This window comes from Myotis davidii, unplaced genomic scaffold (genome assembly GCF_000327345.1).
Source record: "Myotis davidii unplaced genomic scaffold, ASM32734v1 scaffold1947, whole genome shotgun sequence".
Classification (NCBI taxonomy): Eukaryota; Metazoa; Chordata; class Mammalia; order Chiroptera; family Vespertilionidae; genus Myotis; species Myotis davidii.
In genome coordinates this window covers 239,125-245,866 of record NW_006297822.1, presented here as the reverse complement: position 1 = coordinate 245,866, position 6,742 = coordinate 239,125, and the positions used below count along the sequence as shown (strand labels likewise).

The 6,742-nt window shown below is 42.5% G+C and overlaps 1 protein-coding gene across 1 annotated transcript in view; it reads right to left on the bottom strand.

Annotated features, from left to right (window-relative positions):
• ZC3H13 (zinc finger CCCH-type containing 13) overlaps window positions 1-6,742 on the bottom strand; it is a 138,367-nt gene that overhangs the window by 85,450 nt on the left and 46,175 nt on the right.

Below are 6,742 nucleotides of genomic sequence, written 5' to 3'. Positions count from 1 at the left end.
TAACAAAGCACATTTTAAAAATGGTGGCCTTCCTGTCAATAAATTGCCTTTGAATATTTTTTATACTGGTAATTGATATCTAGAAAAAACCCAGAAATGAGCAAAGAAATAATTTACTTGTTATTTATATCATTAATAATACTTATTAAATAATTTACAGGGTAAGTGTCTAAGACAGAGGTAGAGTAGGAAGAGATTCAGGAAAAGGTAAAATGTAAAATAAAACAATTGCATGAACTGGAGGTTGTTGTTTTTTTAAGCTTATATAGAAAAGTAGATGAAGAAAGTAAAAATCACCTATAGTTCTATCACCCAAGGATCACCACTGTTAAAACCTTGGATATATGTTCACACTATTTCCATGTCTCTTTACCTCCCTCTCCTGCCACACACAACCCTACTTTTTGTACTGAATTTGTATATTTAGTACAAAAAGGTTTTTTTTGTACTAAATATAACATGGGTTTCTATAACAAAATGTAGATTTAGATAATTATTATTATTTTTTAAAATATATTTTATTGATTTTTTACAGAGAGGAAAGGAGAGGGATAGAGTTAGAAACATCGATGAGAGAGAAACATCGACCAGCTGCCTCCTGCACACCTCCTATGGGGATGTGCCCACAACCAAGGTACATGCCATTGACCGGAATCGAACCCGGGACCTTTCAGTGCGCAGGCCGCCGCTCTATCCACTGAGCCAAACCGGCTTGGCGATTTAGATAATTATTATTATAGATTGTACAGAACCTCCTTGTATACATATATTTTATAACTTCTTTTAAAAATTACATGTTGATAGCTTTTAAATGGCTTCTATGTTTTTTATCATTTCAAAGAACACACAATTACATAAACTATAAATGAAATCTTAAGCACTGTTAGTAAACATTTAAATCTTTGAGTCTTATTTTAAAAAATCTTTTTACAACATTTAAATTATAAAGATAGTCCTCTAAAATTCTGGAATTTTGTCTTTCATATTTAATCTACTTAGACTTAATTTGGGGGTATAGCTTGTCATCTTTCATTTGTCACTTTAAGTAATTTTATCCAAGTACTTTGAGCCTTTATATACCCCAAATTATCTGTATGTTATACTTGAACAGCTATTTGACTGAATGCAGCATTTTGGTGTCACTATTCTTTTCCCTCAGAACTCTATAAATACTTTCACAATATCTTCTAGTGTTTAGTAACGTAGATAAAAAGGCCAAAGAGAGTGTTTTTTTTGTTTTTCTTCTATGAAGTTTGCTTGGTTTTTCTGCTGGGATACATATATTATTTCTTAGACATTAAAAATTTCCCCAAAATGCCCTGGCTGGTGTGGCTAAGCTGGTTGGAGCAACAGCCCATATGCCTAAAGGTGGTAGGTATGATTCCAGGTCAGGGCACATACCCATGTTGTGGGTTCAATCCCTGGTTGGGGAGTATGTGGGAGGCAACCAATTTATGTTTCTCACATCGATGTCTCTCTCTAAAAACAAAAAATATTTTTCTAAATTCTCAAGATAAATTGTTTTCTTTTTTAAAAAGCTTTTTCCAGTACTCAGTGAGCTATTTTCATCTGAAACTTCGTCTTCAAATCAATTTCTTCTACTTTATTTCATCAGTTTGCTATATGACTCAAGTATCTCTGGTTTTTTATTATAATCTCCTGGAACTCTCTTCCATTTCTTATTTTTCTGTTATTTCCATCTCTCCTCTGCTTTCCTATAATCTAAATATGTCCTCAAATTTGGTAATTTTTCTTTTAAGCCACACTCATTCTCCTAATTCTAAACTTGGCAATCTCATGATTGCGCTACTTTCAGTTTAAAAATTGTTTTTCTTCCAAAATATATTTGTTCACAGATTGTTCATATTTTCATCAAATGCTCTTACATGTCAATGCAATATCCTCTCAAACTGTATTAAAATTATAAATAATTATTTAAATTTGTTCCCATTTACTGTAACGAGGGTTCAGTCTGGTATTGAGTTTTTAATTAGCCTTTTCTTTTCATACATCTGGCAAGTTTTCACTAGCTACTCATTTCACTATCTAATGATTTTTATAAATGACAACCTGAGCCTGAATCCTAGAACTTACTTCCTGTGACCTTGAGTTCTCTAATCCGAAGATTCCTTAGCGATAAAGAGAAAATGTACACTTGATTGTAGGCACATCCCCAGTGGGGAGTGTGCAGGAGGCAGCTGATCGATGTTTCTCTCTCATTGATGTTTCTAACTATCTCTCTCCCTTCCTCTCTGAAAAAAATCAATAAAATATATATTTTTTAAAAAAGACAATGTACAGTAACTTCCTCAAAATGTTGATAAAATTTTAAAAAGATAACATTATAAGAGCAATTGACTTATAGTGACCATTCAGAAAATTTAGTTCTCTTACTCCTTTATCCCTAATTCTTATTATCATAGATAGGGCTAACCACCTAGCAAGTCAGAAATAACCAAATCTCTTTTTCAACTTTGTCTTCTGCCAAGAACCAGATGACTAAAATATTTTATGTATTTAACAGATCAGTGATGTCTGCATTTCTATATATTTCCTCTTTAAAAAAAAAGAAAAGTAGCCCGAACCGGTTTGGCTCAGTGGATAGAGCATCTGCCTGCAGACTCAAGGGTCCTGGGTTCAATTCCGGTCAAGGGCATGTACCTTGGTTGCAGGCACATCCCCCAGTGGGGAGTGTGCAGGAGGCGGCTGATCAATGTTTCTCTCTCATTGATATTTCTAGCTCTCTATCCCTCTCCCTTCCTCTCTGTAAAAAAATCAATAAAATACATTAAAAAAATATTTTGAAGATAAAATACAGGAATTCTTATCACAAACTGTATTTTAACATTACTAAACTTCCGTCCTGGGCACAATGTTTAATCACACTGTACAGACTTTTTTGAAATCAGGTATGGCTATATGACCAACTTCTGGCCAAAAGAATGTAAGCTGAAGTGATGTATACTATTTCCTAGCCTAACTAATGAAAGAATCTCATGCTCCAGTCAGTAGGAAACTATATAGTTAAATAAATGTAATAATCCAATTAATTTTTTTCTTTACATATTCCATTTTTTGGTGTCCTCAAAAACCTAACAAAGTGGAGTCACAATCAGAAAGAGCCTAGGTTACTGAATCTCCATGCACAGGAGAGCCACCTGTTAATCAGAAATACCCACTTTTACTTCACTTGAATGAGAAATAAACTTCCGTGTGTTAAACTCACATTTTGAGATTAAATTATTATAACAACTAGGCCTTGGCTGGTGTTCGTCGGTGGTTAGAACATTGGCTTGTGCACCAAAGGGTCTCAGGTTTGATTCCTCGTCAAGGGCACATAACTGGGTTGCAGGTCCGATCCCGGGCCCCAAATGGGATGTGTACAGGAGGCAACCAACCTATGTGTCTCACATAGATGTTTCTCTCTCCCTACCCCTCCCTCCTCTTCCCTTCCTTCCTCTCTCTCTCTAAAAAAACGGACAAAAAATCAAAATATCCTCGGGTGAGGATTAGTAACAAAACACACACACAAACAAACAACTACAGCAACCAGGATTAGGCCAATATACTCACTAAAGTACAGAATTTCTTCACATTACTATAAAAAGTGTATGCGGTTGGAAAATATGCTTATGTTATAGGTATAGGGTTTTCAAGTGCCTTCCAATTGAATGGGCTAAATTGGTTTTGAATGTTTTGAAGTAAAGAATATCTTTCAACATTTTAAAAGTCAATTGATTATTCTTTAGTGGCACAGAGCCCACTTCCTATTTGTGGCATATAGCTCAATTAAATACTTCTATCAGACAGAACCTACACACAGAACCTAGACACAGAACCTACACAGAACCTAGAGACAGAACCAAGAGACAGAACATGGCAAAAGATCATGGACAGAAACTGGACACAGAACCTAGAGAAACAGAACCTAGAAACAGAACCTAGACACAGAACCTGGACACAGAACCTAGAAACACAACCTAGAGACAGAACTTAGCGAGAGAACATGGCAAAAAATCCTGGACAGAACCAGGCTACAGAACTTGGCTAGAGAACCTAGACAGAATATGGCAGGAGAACCTGGATAGAACCTGGCTGAAGAACCTGGCTACAGAACCTGGTGACTGAACATGGCTGGGACCGCAGCTTCTGGAAGGTGACTGGTGGTGAACTGACTTCCCCTCGCGTTTGACCAAGTGAGCTGTGGTTAGCTGTCCTCCACTCAGGTTCTGGCCGGTGAGCGGTGGTGAACTGACCTCCCCTCAGTTTCTGGCCGGTGAGCGGTGGTGAACTGACTTCCCCTCACGTTTGCCCATGTGAGCTGTGGTTAGCTGTCCTCCCCTCAGGTTCTGGCTGATGAGCGGTGGTAAACTGACATCCCCTCAGCTTCTGGCCGGTGAGCTGTGGTGAACTGACCTCCCCGCACCATTGGCAGAGTGAGCTGTGGTTAGCTGTCCTCCCCTCAGGTTCTGGCCCATGAGCTGTGGTGAACTGACCTCCCCTTGCATTTGGCTGAGTGAGCGGTGGTGAACTGTCCTCTCTGGTTCTGGCCGGTGAACGGTGGTCAACTGACTTTCCCTCGTGTTTGGCTGAGTGAGCTGTGGTGAACTGACCGCCCCGCAGCTTCTGGCCGGTGAGCTGTGGGGAACTGACTTCCCCTTGCTTTTGGACGAGTGAGTGGTGGTGAACTGTCCTCTCAGGTTCTGGCCCGTTAACGGTGATGAACTGACCTCCCCTCGCGTTACTGGCCAAGTGAGCTGTGGTGTACTGACCTCCACTCGCATTTGGCCGAGTGAGCTGTGGTTAGTTGTCCTCCCCTCTGGTTCTGGCCGGTGAGCGGGGGTGAACTGACCTCCCCTCGCGTTTGTCCAAGTGAGCTGTCGTTAGCCATCCTCCACTCAGGTTCTGGCTGGTGAGCAGTGGTGAATTGACCTCCCCTCGCTTTTGGTCTAGTGTGCTGTGGTGTACTGTCCGGTCATGGTCTCACTCAGTTAACTTCTTCTCTTCACTCTCTGGCCAATTTTTTTCTTGGTCTTGCTGCGTGAAGTGTGGCCACCGACACTCCATGCATGAATGTTAAATAGGTACCACCCGTGTAATTTTTACGCGTGGTTTTTTAGTTTCTCCTGTACAGCAGAAGCATCTTTTTAAAAATCCTAGAACCCTCCTCGCCATCCCTTTTCTGCGCTGGCTATGGTTAGGTGAAGAGGCTCGGGTCTCCTCACAAGATGGCCTAGCTTGGCCTTTGTTGGTGGTTCTCTCCTCTGTGCCTCCACTACAGCTTCTGGGGCTGCTACTGTTCTGGGTGACAGGCAACACGTTACTGTCACCTTGGAGTTCTGGCTTCAGTTTCTGTTTCCTTAATTCCCCCCTGGTGTCTGGCTGGGAAATACTCCCCAATTGTTCGCTGGCATGCTGGCTGGTGTTCTGCAAGTGTTTGCTGCCAGCCTGGCTGGTGTTCTGCAAGTGTGCATTGCCAGCCTGGCTGATGTTCTCCAAGTGCGCACTGCCAGCCTGGCTGATGTTCTCCAAGTGCGCGCTGGCAGGCGGGTGGGGGTTCTGCAAGTGCGCACTGCCAGGCTGGCTGCTGTTCTGCAAGAGCGCACTGCCAGGCTGGCTGCTGTTCTGCAAGTGCACACTGCCAGGCTGGCTGATGTTCTGCAAGTGCTCACTGCATGGCCGGATGACCCTCTTCACCTCCACTCTAATTGGAGGGGTGGCAATACTCCAGTCTAGGCCCCCCGGTGGTGTGGTGGTGGGCACACTGAACTCTGGGCTCGTTGGTGGATTCCGAGGGTCGCTGCCCTTCGTCTCTGATCCCCAAATCCCCTCGTATGTACAAACTGTTATGTTGGAGTCAGAGGAGGACCTGGGACTTACTTTTATTGTTTGGATGCCGGTGGTAAGTTTCATGTGTAATATCCGATACGTGCCCATCACACTATTAAACTTCCTCTCCGTGAGGGATGACTCTATCTCTTCCTGCTCATACCCGAGTGTCCGCATGATTTTAGTGACCTAGGGGTCGATGTCAGTCCAGGCTGGTTCTATGTATGGGGTCATTTCCTCAGCCTCCCTGATATTCACCCAGCCATTTTGCATAATAATTCCCAGGTTGGGTCTTTGGCCGGGGTCGATGTCGATCATCATCTTTAAGAGTGTGTGGCACGGTACAGATAGAAAAGACGGAATAGGAAAGTCCCCACTCAAGATGTGCTCCGCGAGTTGTTCTAAGGTTTCTCCCACAAACGGACGTACTCCGGTCAGCATCTCGTAGAGCACGACCCCCATGCTCCAGACGTCCACCTTCGGGCCCTCGTATGGTTCAAGCCGGATCAATTCTGGGGCCTTATAGTTGGGAGTGCCACAGAAAGTGCTGAGTTTTTCCTCCATAAACACAGCACTCAGTCCGAAGTCAGCCAGTTTTATATTCAACCCCATGTCCAGCAGGATGTTTTCGGGTTTTATGTCCCGGTGGACGATATGTTTTTGGTGACAGTAGTGGACGGCCGACAGCAGCTGCCGGAATGGGGCTTGTGCTGCCATCTCCGAGAAAGGACCCCACTTCTTTAGATAATTGTATAAGGTACCTCCCCGGGCATATTCCATAAACATGTATACCTGGTGGTTGGTGTTGACCACCTCAAATAATTTTATGATGTTCGGGTGGTTTAGTTCTTTCAGACAATAAATTTCTTCGGCCACGTCTGCGGGATCTTCACAGTTGACTATTTTCACAGAC